Source organism: Lepidothrix coronata, unplaced genomic scaffold (genome assembly GCF_001604755.1).
Source record: "Lepidothrix coronata isolate B3197 unplaced genomic scaffold, Lepidothrix_coronata-1.0 Scaffold325, whole genome shotgun sequence".
Lineage (NCBI taxonomy): Eukaryota > Metazoa > Chordata > Aves > Passeriformes > Pipridae > Lepidothrix > Lepidothrix coronata.
The window spans coordinates 404,256-421,312 of NW_016690505.1; the positions used below are offsets into that span (position 1 = coordinate 404,256).

At 39.5% G+C, this 17,057-nt stretch overlaps 1 long non-coding RNA gene across 6 annotated transcripts in view; it reads right to left on the minus strand.

Moving 5' to 3' along the window:
• Window positions 1-17,057, minus strand: part of LOC108508957 — a 66,022-nt gene that overhangs the window by 47,159 nt on the left and 1,806 nt on the right. For all 6 annotated transcript variants that reach the window (XR_001878551.1, XR_001878549.1, XR_001878548.1 and 3 more), the window contains exon 2: window positions 4,725-4,762. This is a non-coding gene — a long non-coding RNA (uncharacterized LOC108508957). The remainder of the gene's footprint in view (window positions 1-4,724; window positions 4,763-17,057) is intronic.

A 17,057-nucleotide genomic window follows, 5' to 3' on the forward strand; every position in this document is an offset into this window, starting at 1 on the left:
TCTCAATCTTATCTGAAAAATTCCTGAAATTTAAATGCAGATCTAATGATTTTAGGATAAAGTTCACCTTTTTTTACCTGTGTCAGTCTTATTAGACTTATTAGGCAACAGGCAGAACCTGATGAATGGGAAATTCCTTCTGAATATGAGGAAGAATTTCTTTACTGTGCAGTGATCAGGCACTGGAACAGGTTGCCCATAGAAGTTGTGGAGTCTCCCTCACCGGAGATATTCAAGAGCCGTCTGGATGCAATTCTGTGCCAGGTGCTCAAGGATGACCCTGCTTGAGCAGGGAGGTTGGACCAGATGATCCACTGTGATCCCTCTCAACCTGACCCATTCTGTGATTCTGTAATATAAACACTGTGATAGGAAATGACCTTCCTATGCCAATACCCACTTTAGCTGCAAAAACTGGGCTCAGCATCATCTTCTCTCTGTTCATTTTCTTTTCCTTAAGAACACCCCACTCCAAAACAAACAAAACCCAAACTCAAACTTAATTCTTAAGACCTTTTAAGCTTTTACTCCAAAAAAGTTAGTCCCTCATAGTTTGGTAAAAATATAGTACCTCAGTCAATGATACAACCTACTAATTTCAAACTTAAGATTAGTTGTGGGGGACTTGGATTAAAATGCTTTTGTAAATGTTAGTGTGATAGGCTACAATATAAGAAGAATTTTACACATTAGAGCTTTCCATGAGAATTTTGTGAAAATATTTGGCAGCGTCTTACCAGTATATCTAACACATTCCTGTAAGCCACAACATTTTAATTGTCACACAAGGAAAATAAAATACAAACATTAAATATGTGAACAGTTAGTACAGTAACAAAACCTCAGGTAAGATTTTTTGTAATCTAAAAAAGGAAAGTAAAGACTAGAAAATTTATTAATTACTTTGCCTTTATCAAATTTCCTTTAGAAATTTGTTTTATATAATGAAATATACATATTTCATATGATAGAAAAATATTTTACTGACAATGAAATATCCACAATCTCACAATAAATACAGTCGTGTAAGTAGTTATGCTATAACTGCCTTAACTTCAAGATTTTTGGGTGTCAGTAATAATTACATGATGTATTCATTTATTTTTCTATGTTAAAGAATATGCAATTGAATTTGACTGACGTTAGCAAGCCTGAAAGCTTGTTTAAGCTTTCAAAATACTTCAAAATACTAAAATAATCAGTTTTTACAGCTTTTAAAATAGAATTTCAAGAACATTGGAGTTTTCCATTGAAAATAGGTGTTCTAATATGTACAGTGATGTTACTAGACAATTATGTAATTTAAAATGTAGTTCAGTATCTGAACTAACCTGCCCTCTCTAATCCATGATTCAAAGGATGTTGAATGTTAAAAGATTTTCATTAGTTGAAGCAATGTCATATTGATTGAGTGTAGTAGTCTTTTGGGAAATTTCTCAGATGTTTAATCAAAACGGGAGCTCCCAAGGGCACAGGAAGTTCCTGTTCTACCCTGTTGGTTGTGGAGGCCATGGCAAGATCTCTTCATTGATCCTGGCAATCATTCACAATGTGCATTGTATGTGGGTGTCTGAAACGGTATAGTGCTGAAAAAGTCCTTATTATTCATGCTTGGATTTCAGCTCCAGGGTTTTACAGGTATCAATGGTGTGGAGCCCAAAGCATCTGTGGCAAGGTGGAGGGCCTAGAGAATTGCAGAGGTGGGTCTCTTTCTCCTCCTCCTTGAACCCCCTTTTGTCTCCCTCTCTTTCTATTGCTTGCACTCCTAAAGATATACATAGCACACTGAAAGAATGCTTGGAAGGTTCTGTAACATTGTACTTTCTCATCTTATTAGGAAATCGGCTTTCCTATGGACTTCTGTTTTCCCTTTGCAGCTGTATAAACAGGAGCTTGTGGGCATTGAAGATTAAGGCTCCTCCCTCCCTCTGTCATTTACCATTTTTAGGGTATCTGGTGGGCCCATCAGACCTTTTGCTTTATTGAATTCTGTACAGTGTCAAAATGACATGTTACAGGGAGATGTGATTCAGCAGTGTTCACAGTGACCCTCTGTGAGGAGCACAGGGAGGAGAGACCAGCAGACCTGTACCAGAGGCAGCCTGGTTATTCTGGGCTGCACAAGTGCCATCTGTTAAGATGGTTTCCCTATCTTGTCTCTGAGAAGATTCAAATCAGTGCTGCATAACTTCATGCCACATAGTATTCAGGGACAGACCTATGCATGGCTGGCATTCTGATAGCCTTCTCAAAAGCAATTTTTATTTCATTTATTTTTAGATTCACCAAAGGTGCCCTAGTGACTTACTTCGGTGCAATTTAATAAAATGCACAAAGTTCTCTCTCCTTTTAAAGGCAAAAGACTGAAAGATAATTGGAATGAGATCCTTCCCAACTCCCCTCACCATCTCAGAGAAAGGAAGTATCCTACATCCCACTGGCTGGAAAGGCACCTGAATTTAGGTTGCTTCCAAGAACATGGAGGCTTCTTTCTTTAGAGGACCTACTGAAATACAAGGATTGCTAGCACCAGCACTCAATACTACCCCAGTTGCCATGGACGATCATGAGGTGAAAAGCGGAATTCCAGACAGCCAGGCCTCAGGCTATATTTGCCTTTATCGTAAATAGAGGCAACACTTCCCCATGCCAGTCCAGCATAAATAGGAAGCCAAAGTGTTTGGTGAAAAGTTGACTTCATATGTTCAGCTGAATTGTGGCAGATACCATCAGGACAGTGCCATTAGGATGTAGGTCCCTGGAAGTTAGGGCAGCCCCTGGGAAAACCAATACCGAGGGACCCTTGGCACAAGGGCTGTTCTGCATGCCCTTGGTCAGCGGTTAAAGTAGTGGGCTTGTTGCTCCTGACTCATTCAGACATCCCCTCCAGGAAATTTTAAGAGTCTAATTTAAAACAAGAGGCTTGAATTTGAGTGCCTAAAATGTGAATCAGGAAATGTTGGTTTTCAGAGATGCTGAACATCTGCAGCCTCTGCTGAGCTCAAAAGGCACAAAGGGTGGCAGCCAAATGCTGATCTGCAGGAGAATATTATCTTTGAAGCCCAGCTACTCACTTACTGCACTGGACTTGGATTTGGATGCTTCACTTAGGGAACCAGTAAATCATTATGGCCTTTGACACTGAGTTTTGTGTTTCAGTTTTATATTCCATGAGGCAATAATAAAATTTACCTACACTATTTTGAATCAGGAAAAAGCTATCAAAAGCTCAATGATGAGCTGCATCATTGCATAATTGTCATTTTTGTTGTGATTATATAATAAAAAATAATATACCATGCAATTAAAGAACACTTCATCTTTAAAATCCCTGTGATACCAATTTCTTTTTTTTGTGGGTAAGCTGTGACAAAATATGCATATGTTTAGCAAAATGCCCTTGAGAAATAAAATAGCATGTGAAACTCATTTTTTATTTTGTGGTAAACTTCATAGCACTTTCTCAAATTCCATCCATCGGCATCGGATGGATTTCCAGTTTATTTATGTTTGAGAAATAACCTTATAACCTACATGTGACAGTTGTTTGGGTTTTATTAAGTGCCCTGCTCACTGGTTGCTTTGTAGCATTACTCACAGATAATTGTGTGCTACTACAGAAAGCCAAGAAAAATTATTATTCTGTATTTAACTATGGTGTCTTCCTTTAGCCCCATGTCACTTAGAAGCATCTTGCACCAGGATGGTTTTGCTTTTAAATTGGAAAAACAAAATTGTTTTTTGGTTTTTCTTTTGTAGTTGGCTCTGGTATTCAGTGCTTTGGAACAGGCAGCTTTCTTTTCTGAAAACAGTTTGCCAGCCCTTTAATTGGCTTCTGTTTAAAGGAGTATTTCTATGTAGAAGCTGCCACCTCTATGAAGAATGAGGAGGTAAATTGATTTCCATGTAGAGTTCAAGGAAAGCTGTCAGAAAAGGAGGAAACACATTGCTGGCGTTAGCCCTCTAAAGAATTCCTCTGCTGGGAATCAGGGAAATAACTAAACCTAAATGAATTTACTAATAAGGTTAATTTAAAAATTATTCTAAAGGATTGTTATTACTATTATTATGAGAGAGGTTTATTATAACTTTTCCTATTTTCAATCTAAAATGCCAGCAGTAATGACATTTTCCATGAGAATGATATTCATTATAGCGCCCTAGGGCTGTGCACTCTCCTCACCTTTTTTATCTCTGACTCTCTCTGCTGGTTTTAATTCAGCATAAGATACAATACAAATGTCCTTTCATGGGACACAAGCCATTGCACACATGCCAGCTTTTATGAAAGCAATTGAGAGTCTGCATGTGAAAATGCACCTTTGGCTAAAAAAGTGTCCACAGCAACTGCCAGATGTTTCATAGACACCACTGATGTAAGAATACTGGAAAAGATAATGCTCCACATCACAAATGGGAGCTTTGGCTGAAGGCAAAATGAAGAGAACAATTAGTATTCCCAGCATAATGGGACAAAACAAATGCTGCAATAGGTGTTCCATATTATTAAAAGGTATTGTGATAAGGGTTCTTCTGCAAACACAAAGGCAGAATTATGCAGAGCAAGGTTTTAATCTCAATTATTTTTCATGCCTTTTATTGACAAATAGCTAATGAAAATTACATTTTCACTGTATCTTAATCAAGCATTGCTAATGAAAAGCCCCACTGTTTTGCACATATGTTGCATCATTTCATAAAATTTTCAGCAGTGTATGACTTACCAAATAAAGTTGTCACTCAGGCCTTATTTCCTGTCCATCTGCAACAAATTAAAATGGACACTGAATTAATGCTGAATATTGTCTGTGTTTGATGAGGTCTCTTCAAGATCTTTGTTCTGCCACCTTTAATGCACTCTGCTTGAGGGACTTCTCTGATTTCCTATTGTTACCAGGAAAAGATGGGATATTACAAATGTGTCCCTGGCCTCATCTAATTTATACCTGTGAGAATTTTTTGCAGGAGTAAAGAGAAATTAAAAAATTGGGGAGATTCATCATTACTTTACAAGACTCTTAGTCAGAAGGGCTTGCAAATGTAGAAAAATACATATTGTTTGTTCTGTGTTTTAATAGTAAAACTGAAGTGTTAGTATCTTAAGTAGTTGTCATAGGCTCAGGAAACAAAGAAAAATTTAACCTTAAAGCACTGAGATGAGTGCAGAAAAACATACTAATTGCAGTACAGTATTTACAACTTTGCAGATTAGTATCTGCATTTCCATTCTACAACAGAGAAATTGCAATCTGATCTCACACTTTTCTTCTGGATGGGTCCAAGAGCTGAGCTATTGCATAACCCTTCACCTGGATTTTGTAGGACAAGGCTGGCACAGGAGCATGTTCAAGGATAAGGCTCAGCAAAGCCCAGAGGCATTTCCCTGATGTCCACTCCAAAGCACCTGCACCTCAGAGAAGGTCAGGGTTAAGAGGCATCCTGTCTTTTGCACACCTATTGGTCAAGTTAGACAAGTCCCTACACATTGTTTTATATTTCCTGAATGCCAGTAATACTCAGCCACATGTTGGTTGCCTGTGGAGAGGTGAGACCCGTCAGCATCATATGGGAATGTAGCCTTGGGGCCAGTATTTAGCCTGCTGCCAATCCTAAATCCTTTTTGGGCTCCACCCCTCTGTCTCTAGTTTTTATCCTCCTGTACTACCCCACATCAAATATCATAGGTCATTTTTAGATGATTTTTTGCTGGGTTTTTTTTTTTAAAGTATTTTTCTTCTCCTCTAACTCTATGACTCTCCTGCATAACATTTGCCCTGGGTAGGCCAATTTCTTCCCTCCTATCTCCTTCTCATTTACCGCTCAGAGTATCAGAGCTGATTGTTACTGGGGTCTGAAAACGACCTGAAACAGAACAAGAAACCATTAACATTCTTCAAGGAAAAGTTATATGCAGGGAGCCAGGATGCTCTGTTCCGTTTCAGTAAAATGAGGCATCACCAATGAGATGGCTATAAACCATCTCATGGTGCCATGCCATTATTCCCATCTCTCCTGCACACTCATGATGAAGTACAAGATCTGTCCTAGGCCACACCATTTTCAAACATGTTAAAAGCATAGTGAAATTAGCACAGAATTCCTATTGTTCTGCATGGTTGTGATTAGATATAGCTGCAGTATTATATTATTTTAGGATTTTGTTTTATTTGGAGAGAATGCAATAGGAATCACAACTTTAGCTGTCAATTACAGCTGTATTCTAGAGTGTAGGCAATCTCAACTAATAATAAAAATATTTAATGAACACAGGTCTTCTTGTTGGATAATACACTCAAGGGGATTGTTAACCATCCTGAGTTTTGCCTCAAGCTATGTAAGGGCCTTGCAGAGGTGTCGTGGGTTAAAAAGGGGTTTCCCCTGGAGTTAGAAAATGGATAACTTCAGGGGGTGGTGTTCTTGGTGTTGACCCAGTCAGCACCCCTGCAAAATTAAACATATCACAACAGGCCAGAAAAGAAGAGATAAGTTGGAAGAGAGGTAGCCATGTTTTGAGACCACGAGGAGAGAGGGGCCAGGGAGCTCCGCTGGGGGCCAAGGCCCCCCCAGCCCCCGGTTGGGGTTGTGGAAACTTGGAACAGTGTCAAACTGGGCCGAGTACTGTGGCCAAGAAAGCTGGGGGAAGTTTCTTTGCTGTGAGTGGACAGCCAGAGACACTGAAGTGGCAGCATAAGTAGCACTGAGTAGAGAGCTGTGGCTGAAAGCCAAGAAGATAAGAGGGAAGCAGCAAAGACAGCATGGAGCCAAGCTGAGAGACACAGAGCTGTCCGATGGAGAGAAAGAGAGGACTAAGCTTAGTAGAGACTGTTTGGGGTGAGACTTGGCTTTATTTCCCCAAACCCTTGAGACCCCTTTTGGAAGGAGGGGATGGACTTCCATTTGAAGGGAGTTCTGGAATGCAGAGATGTCCTGGAGTTGGACCAGGATGGCCAGAAGGAATGCGAGGGAAGTTGTCTTCCTTTCCCCCCACCCTTTGCCACGTTGGCAGTTTGAGACAGAGCAAAGGAGCTCTGGTAGAATGCTTGGGGCAAAAACTGAACTGAGAGCCCCTAAACGTTCTGACCCTGGGGAGGAGGGGTGGAAATCCCCAGAGGAGTCTCCCGAGAGTCTGTCCACAGAGTGGAGGATTAAAGACTTTGAGCTTTTACCCCTGTATCTCGTGAATGTCGACTGTGGTGATAACAAGCTGTTTCTCTCGAGGCCCATAGATGAGACCTTCGGTTGGAGCTGAAGGGCCAAGAAGGGTGAGCAAAAACCCCTGTATTGTAGTAAAGAGAGAGAGATTTTCCAGCTACGACAACTCCAGCTATGTCTGCTGCCTTGAAAAGGACAGACACTGCTGCCCTGAGAGTGGAAAAGACCTTTTCTTCTTTCCTTCTGAACTTTTATTGGAGGGAAAGGAGGGACTTGATCTAATGTAAATACATTGCTTTACCATAGGAGAGATAGTTAGAATTGTTGTATATAATGTATTATAGTATTTATCGTGTAGCAATAAATTTGATATAATTTCCCCATGCTAGTAGATGTGTTATGTCTGGAAAAACCCTCTCACACTGAAGCAAATTGTGGGAGGGGGCTTGGAAATTTGGAAATTGGATTTTTTAAAAGTCTCAAACTGTGACAAGAAGATATTAATTTTGTATGTTAATGTTTGTATCATCAGATGTTCTTATTTACACATTGCGTTTCCTGCATTAAACATACAATCCTCTTACTTCCACTAGTGAAGCCATCTTCATAAGTGTTGAATGGTCACTTTTATTCAAAGTTCATAACTAGTCACTGTTTTTTGGGGAAATCTGACTATGTTCAACATACTGTGATGTTGATGAGTCCTTTAGCACCAATGGAGTTAAAGTGAGCCATCTTCTCACTTCAGGTGAATGTCCTCCCCAAAGACCTTCAGGAGAACAAGGCCAGGACTCCTCAGGACTCATTATATGGGAGACATTGGGTTGAAGGGCTGGCTGAAGCAAGAGAGAAGCACTGCTCTTCAGTCACTGGAAGAGGAGCTCAGTTAAGAAGCATGTTTTAGAACCCTGGGCAAATTCTGTGTGTAGATGTCGGCCACTGCCTATGGTTGCTTTTTTCATATCTTCCTGAAGTAAAAAACTGTAGTTCCAGAGTATGTCCATATGGCCAGCTTTGTTGACTCAATCAAAGGGACCAAAATCCCTTAGTTACTGCACTGTATGCCTGGAAATTAATCCACAGCCTCTGAATCAGAACAAACTACATAGGTCTGTTGAGAGGCAAACTTGGACACAGATCAGAGGATAATGTGTGCCAGAGTTCTCACCCCGACAAGCACACACAGATGTGCACAAATGCGAACTGATAGGCAACACTGAACTGGGGACTAATATGGACATATTTTGGAGGGAATTACTCTGAAGTTTGTCAGTGAATGAGACATTGGCCCCAAGGGTGAAAGGTTTAGGAAAAGGCAACCAGGAATAAACCAGTGCTACAGTCCATTAAAGCAGAGGACACAGGGAATGAGGAACTGAATCCCCTGACTAGCGAGGGAGTTCTGCCTAGGCTTCAGGTCTGCATGTGTGTGCACAATGTGAAAGGACACCAACAATACAGCAACACAACTTTTAAAAGGAGCCTTTTTCAAGAAGCTAAAGAAGCTATGGACTACATGCCTTTCATGGGCTGTCTCATAACAAAGCAACCTGTCCAGCTAAATTGGAAATAACTATCCGGTGGACCATGTAGCTGCTTAATAAAACATGCAATGGCCAAGAATGCTGCACTTTTGATCCATTCCTGGCTATTGCCTTAACCTTTCAAAGTGGTGCTTGTTTATTGCTCTTAATACAACTACCTGTATAAGAAACAGTGACTGGTAACACAGCGTCTTATCTTAATTTATACCTCTTCAATTGCATCCCCTAGAAGCTCTAAACATAGTCTGGAGATGCCTGTTCTCAGCAAATAAAACAAGATCCATGTATGATTTGATTTTCATGCAGTCTCTGAGATAGAACTTGATTTATGTTTGATGTAGTTCTCACAAAAAAAAAAAAAAGAGAAAATTAGTATGCAGCAAAATGCAGGCACACAGAGAGCTGGACACTGTTCAGATTTAATGTTTGCCTGTTTCTGATTTATTAACCTAGTACAGATGCACCTGTTTCTTTTCAGCAGTGTCCTATTCTCTCTCCAGTTTTCCACTTGTACTGCCAGAGGCACAAGAATAGCTGACTTGCCAAAATGTGCACAGTACCTGCTGGCTGGGGAAGGATGAGGACCTAAAGTGGTCACAATCTCATTTAAACACAGGGATATTCCTGCATCCTATAGCAGCAACTCAAACCATCACACTTTATTTCAACAAAGTGTTTTAGCAGAAGAGCAGATAAAAAATTGCTATTGATGGAGAAGAAGAGGAATCATAAGACAGTAATTCTTCATAGTTCTTCTATGGGTTCCCTCGGTAACCTCAGTGAAGTCACATGGACCATGATTTTCAACCCTGCATTTGTGAAGTTTTGTAAAGCTCTGCTTTACACTTGACCCTACATTGGGTCTTAAGCATTCAACATGTGCAGCTCAGCACTCCACAGCCCTATCAATGGATAAGGATAATGTATGGGTAGGCCAACACACTCACTTCATCCCATCATTCACACAAACACATTCTGTTGCTGAGGGCTACTTGCAAAGAGAATTAAAAGACTATTTCTCCTGGCAAGGAGCAATATGACAGCTGAGCTACAAAGCAAATTATTTCTCTTTGTGTAGTTACTAATCACCAGGTCAGGAGTCTCTCCTTTACATCTAACAACTGTGTGCTCACTGAAAACCAACAAGCTAAACCCAAGCTCTTGTAAGATTTTATTTTAATGAATCCCCTCCCTCCAGTGCATCTGAAATTCAGCTGAAATTGCCAGCTTCCCTAGTTTCAGATCTGAACAACAAGGTTTGACATGGCTTAATGCCCATAAACAATCAAAATAAAAAATGCTTTTCTGTTTTAAAGTGTTGCACAGCTTGTGAGGAGGCTTTCTGGAGATGGACTGTATCCCCAGAAACCATGTCTGAGGATGAAGGAACATGTGAGGAAAGCAAATCAGAGGCACTAAACATTTTAAGGGATTTCATTCAGCTAACATCCTTCCAATGTTTCAAATAGCTGCAAGAACTTCTCTGCATTGGCCAGGGTCTTGTGGGGTAGAGGCAATCTCATGGCCACCTTATCTCAGGGGGAATCAGGGCTACTGAACCCCCAGCTGCCACCCTCCTTGTAACTCCTTCCACTTTCTCAAGGCTGGTGAGCAGCATCTGCCTCCTGCACCAAATAAACCCCCTGAAGAGACACAGGCAGCATTGACTACAAGCAATGCAAGGCAACAGTGCTTTGTGCAAGAATACATGCTTTGTGCTTCACAGGCATCGCTCATGCTGATGAAATTGTAATTCTTTCTGAGAGGGGATATGATCAGTAAGCAAACTTACTGCAAGAGTCAGTTTAAATATTTAGTTACTTTGGTTATTGAAATAAGAAGTCTGAACAATTTCTGAACCTACATAATATTCTTGTGGGAGAAAATTCTCAGTCTCTGGACTATATGGATGTTCTGTTCTGTTGTGGAATAAATACAACTTTCCTCTAACATTTTAACTAAAGATTTTCTGAAAAATAACAGAATAAACCATATTAAAAAACCTTTACCCCAGGCTACTATAATGAAGAAAAAGTGTTCCAAATGTGAACTAATGAAGTACAAAGTAATGAATATTTAATTTGTATAATTTACCAAAGTGCAGTTAGGAATCCAAGTGACATTCTTTAAAAACAAAGTGTTCATTAGGCCTTTAGTATAGCTTGCATGCAATCGTTAATTTTTTTTCCTCATATTACTATTACTATGGTATTACACAAAGGTGAATGAACATCTCATGAGAGTGTCTAGAAGGTTCAAAGGGAAAAAAAAGGAAACGAGGAAGGCAGTGGTGTCTATTAAATTTAAATAAGCTACCTGTTTACAGTGAAAAAGATAAAAGAGTAAGCACAGCAGAAGAGCAACTGAGAAAAGGAATAGAAAAGGTAATTGAGTTTTACATTATGGGCTTCTTCACTTGGCAGTGTGAATATTATTGAATTAGCTCTATTACTATAAAGATTACACAAAAGCAGAACAGTGTGAAGGCTTGGTATGAAACTTTAACAATATCAATGGAGGTGAGATAAGTGCTACCAAAATTGTGCACAGGAATGTATCAACCTAATTGAAATGATTTAGGATTCTTCTGCTTTTATTCTTCACATAATGCAATAATATAGTGGGATTTTTTTTTTTTAATAGAACTGAACTATGGTGTGATGTGAATTTTAATAGGAGCACACAGAAAAATGAAAATGGGAACAGCTAAAAAAGTCCATGCACAAAGGGAAGGATTTCACAGCCACAACCTGCACAGTAAATATCAAGAGGTGAAATATTTGTATTGAAGAGAATGTCCTTCATACCATAGCTTTATTTAACAGACTATCCCTTGACACATCCTCTCTATCTCTAGCTTAACAAGTTGACTCTGGTACAAGGTCACATATTTACCTGAAATATGGATTTCACATTGTTTCATAGATTCTAAGTGAGAATTAAAGGTCAGCAGATTTAAATTACTGAATGTGTATCTAAAACCTGTACTTTTTTTTTGACTGCAGAAGATTGAATCAAAGTGGTGCTACATTGTTTCACTCTCTTTTCCAACTTTTCCTTCTTCACTGCAACCCAAATTTATATCTGCTCCTTATACATTATTTACTTAGCTACTGACACAGACTTTTCTGTAAAGCACCTCCATAGGGTGCTTAAGTAACCTCTAAAATCATAGCATAACACACTTACTATTTCACACTTTTCTTCCAGAAGGTACCATGGATATCCTGTAAAAATAACTGACTTAAAATCAGGCTGCTTTTTCATTACCTCACTGAAATGGAAGAGTGGGGCTGCTGCACAGGAGTGCTTACTCTGGCACCAGGGATCCTGATTAACCATAAGAAATACTAGTGCCTCAGGCTTGCAAGAAAGTCTAATCAGGTATTAAAAGAACATTATTTTGACAAATTATACATTCCAGGAGTGTATATAGGCAGCATGCTGTGTTCTGCATTTTGTCTTCCCCATCTCTGAATAAAAGAGTGAATTGCCCTTTCCACGGGTCAGCCCCATCTATTCCCACACCTTACTCAGCACTGTAAGGTAGCAATGCAGCCTAACAGAAGGAGTTTTGGACAGCTGGTAAGCAGAGTCCAGGGGGATTTCCTGCCTTTTTGATGTAATTCCCATCCACCTGAACACGGAGCAGGCAGGTAGTAGCAGGTTCCTGGTAGCCTCCCAGGAGCTCAGCCCTGGCAACTTCAGGTGTCAGCAATGGAAGTGCCCAGCAGGGTGCTGGACTCATACCCTCCATTTAGCAAGCTGTTTGCAGAACGGGGAAATGCAGCATGGAAATGTACAAATGATGATCCATGAGAGACTATGATAGAGAGTGAAGCAATTAAAAAAGTGAAATTAGAGGAAAGATGCAACCTACTATCTAAACATAACGAGTGATAGGTCCTGAACATAACTGTATATGAATGGACAATTTTCGTGTTTCATCACAGATATCACAGAATCAGAATCACAGAATCAACTAGGTTGGAAAAGACCTCTGAGATCATCGAGTCCAACTATGACCCAACATCACCCTGTCAACTGGACCATAGCACTAAGTGGCACATCTAGTCTCTTCTTAAATACCTCCAAGGACTCCACCACCGCCCTGGGCAGCCCATTCCAACGTCTGATCACTCTCTTTATAAATAATTTTTTCTTAATGTCTAACCTAAAACTCTCTTGGCACAGCTTAAGACTTTTGTCCTACTGCTGGTTGCCTGGGAGAAGAGACTGACCCCCACCTTCCTCCAATCTCCTTTCAGGTAGTTGTAGAGAGTGAATATTTCTCTTGCTGTCTTAATTTAACAGAAAAGTGAGTAATTCCCATCTTTTGTTCCTCAAAGAGACCAGCAGTGATGTGACACTAAGGAAGCTGAAGTGAGGCACTAGGATCTGGAAGGCAGAGATGAGTTGAGTCCATAATAGCTGCTACAGTGCAGGGAAATGTCATTGACCTCACTGCTCAGGAGTGTATTAGCCCAATGCCAAAAGACGAGCTTAATTTACTACCTCAATTTGCAGCAGACTCCATTTCCATGTGCCATAGTTGGGCATATCAATATCTGTCCCGTCAGGAGAGTGCAGGGTTTTTTTTCCCATCCCTGTGGTAATGCCTACTCCCTTATGCAGGTTTGTCTCTATCCCATCCAAGCTTTCTGTATGCATTGGTGAGGAAATAACAACATCAAGTTAACAGTACATGGGCTTAACTGAGACCTGTCATGATGATAATTGCTTCATGTTCTTGACCATGTCAACAATCCAAATGCAAACACCATAGAAAGTGTTGTAGTGGGGATTAGGCAGTCTCTGAATATGCCAGACGAGACCCAGCAAGACCAGGTTTTGGATGTGTCAGGTTGTTACCATGGAAAAGACAAGACAAGACAAAGGAAAGTTGGTGGCATAGAGAAGGACATGGATGTGCATAAGGAACAGCACTGAACAGGCATGAGCTGGGCGTGGCGAAGAGTGGAGTGGTGTGGCCAGGGCAGCTGGCCCCAAGTCAGAAAGCAGCTACTCCATACTGAGCATTCGCCTTCCAGTCAGCACTGTTTTAGCCAAAGCCAAATGACAAAACTGGAACTGAAATGTGGCCAGTGCCTATAAGTAGCCCTTCTCCTGATGAAATAACAATGGTGTTTTGATAAGTAGAACAGCAGATGGACATTTTGGAGGAAAACTTAATATAAAATGACAAATTTCTATGTTGGTGACAGAGGGGCTTAGGTATTATCCAAACATCATCTGAAATAGTGGCAAAAGAGAGGTAAATGGTTACAATGCGAGGTATGGATCCCGAATATCCAACCTCTTCTTACAGGTTTGCTCTATCACTACACCAGTTTTACCAAGAACTGTGGACTGGACCATTTTGCAGGGAGCTATGTTCTTCTGGTTTCCCAAAAATGACCCAACAGCAATGTTGGTATTGAAACAAATGGTGTCTGATTCTGCTTGGCAGGGAGTGGGATATTATTCTTTACTGTTAAACTGTGGATGAAATGTAAATATTTTCATTGTGTCTAGTGCTTCTTCGATGCAGCTGTGCAATACTCCTCAGCTGAGCAATCTCCTGAGAGTGGTATTTGCTCTTTGGCCCTTGGGACTTTTCAGGGTCATGGTGGCAGCATGCAGCTCTCCCTTATAGTGGGATTTTGAAAAGGAATGCTTCCCTACTATAGCTCCAGAAATATAATGAATTAGACTGGGGTATAAGTAATTTGTACTGATGCATTTCCAGCCCCAAGGTTGGGAGACCACCTAATTCCCTGCTTTCTCCCTCTAGCAGAAAATGGGGGGAGTTCCCACAAAAGAAATGGTGAGAGAGCGCAGACTTGAAGGTAAGCCTGGCTCAGATGAGAAGATTAAAGGCAATTTGCTATTCATATTGAAATGACTTCGGAGCAATGTTCTATAAATATTAGATATTTCATCAGTTTATTTTTATCATATGTAAGCATATTCCTTCTCCTTCCTGAACATAAATGAACTGACTTAATCCTACTCTTTTTCATTTAACAGAATTATTATTCCTTTTGCATCTCCCCTGCTGCTTCGTATCACTGCTGAGTATTTATTAAGAACTAGTAAAATTCATGGATTTTGCTGGCTTGCCAGGTACAGAAAAATACAGAAAGTGGGCAAAGGGCAATCTTTTGCGCTTACTCAACAGGGAATGCTATACCACACTATTATTTAAAGAAAAGTAGTAAAATTGTTGAAATGAAGCAACAATTTTCATATCTCATGACCCAATCTTGCAAAGGGCTGACGCAGCAGTTTGCAAAAAAAACTGGGATGATAAGCAGGAAGACTGTGGCAGTTTCAGTGGCACAATATGACATTATGGGAAACACTTAGGACCAGGAAACACAATTTTTTAATATGTTTCATTCTGAGCATAAGTCTAATAATTTTTCTCTGAAATACAGAGTTTACATTGCAAATTGAAAACCCTAGTCAAAATTCTCTCCTCAGTCTTCCCCATTCCCAACACCAATTTCCTTTTATTTTTTCCCCCTATTTTTCTTTTTTCCTTATTTTTCTTTTTTTCCTATTTTCTTATGATTCCTCCAAAATCTTTCACTTTCTCCAGGGACCTACTTTTTAAAACTGTTCTCCAAAAGAGAAGATAAAGACCCCACTTCTCAAAAAAATCTGTACATTTAATTTGCATCTAAAAGATGTGGCCTCATGTTAGCATGTTTGATATTTGCAAATTCAAAATGTGTCTCGCAAAACTTCTCCAAAAAGGAATTATATTCATTGTGCAGGGAAAATTTTCAGCTCATATTTCTAGTAAATATATCTTGCAAACCAGTATATTATTTTGATAATTTTGTTTTAATTTTATGACCACATCTTAATTATAATAAGTAACAACATACGTAAAACCTTTATCATGTTAAAAAAATAAATATTTTTTTTAAAACACCTGAATATATGTAGGAGTCATCCAAATTGTGAAAAATGTCCAGGGAGACCTTCAGAAATAATTAAGAATGTTTTATTCAGGTGTTAGTAACATAAGTGAGCCAAAGGTGGAAATCACTCGTTCACCTCCCCTTGGTACTGAGATTACTCTCTCAAGCCTAGTCTCTGGTTCCATAAAAAGGCTATCTTTGTTTCTCGCAAAAATATTAAACTGTTGCATCAGAAAAGATGACACCCACATAGATCACTTGAAAGATTTCTCATTGCTTCCAAAAATACCAGGCTTCACTGTGTGCACTGGGATTGTCTTCTAAAGAGAAAGGCACCAGGTTCCTTCTTCTACCTGATTCCAGCAGAACTAAAGTTGCAAAAATGAACATAGAATACTTCAGGAGAAAGAATTGAGGAAAGATATTATTGTATCATTAAGAAATTATATCCCACTGGCTCAGGAAAAAGCCTCCAAAATTGTAGAAATGACAAACACAGAGTGAAACTCTCTAATAATAGGATTTATGGCTCTGTGTTTTATTTCATGTGGGTACCTTATACTTAAACAAGTAAACTGGCATTTTGTGCCTCAAAATGTCACTTTGCATCCATAATACAGCATTATTTAAAGATTCTGGAATATATTCTTCGCCTTGTGTTTGTGTTTCTGTGTATGTACACATATATAAATAAAAATGGACATATACACTATACATATACATACTACATATGTATGCTTTATGCATAAACACACACACACATATATATATCTCTGTTCATCCACAGATAGGTATTTAAGTTCTTCCCACACTTCGTTTTGTGGAATGCACTGGGTATTCTTTATTTTTCTTACAAAGCCATTAGGATGTAGAAAGCCATGCGGAAGTCCAGCTGTCATATAGAGCTTCATGTTTAAAATGGTGATCAGTCCCAAAAAGTAGGGAAAGTGTATGCATGCAAAAAGCATGTCTGAAAAATTAAAACTGATTCAGTGTCCTCATTACCTCCATCAATGATATATGGAAGGCAGTAGGGTTTGTGGTCTGGCATCACTAAAGACTGATTCAAGAAAATTAACAATATGGGACCATGGTGTAAAATGTCTTGATTGGCCACTCAGAGAAACTATAAGAACCACCACGCTGATGGCCTGGGAAGACCTTGTAGATTTGCAGGACTCACAGAACATGGAAGGATGTCCAGAAATATGGAACAATAACCCACATTACAGATTGGTTTAGCTTAGGGCAACTGGTAGTACAAAAGTTTATATGCATCTTCAGTTCATGCAGAATACATGCTTTCAGCTCTGGATGGAAACTTTCAGGAACAACCTGAATAGGATGAATGTGTAGGTCTGAGAAACCAGTTTTGTAAATATCCTAAAAAAAATAAAATTGTGGAGGAAAATAAGGTGAGGGAGTTGTG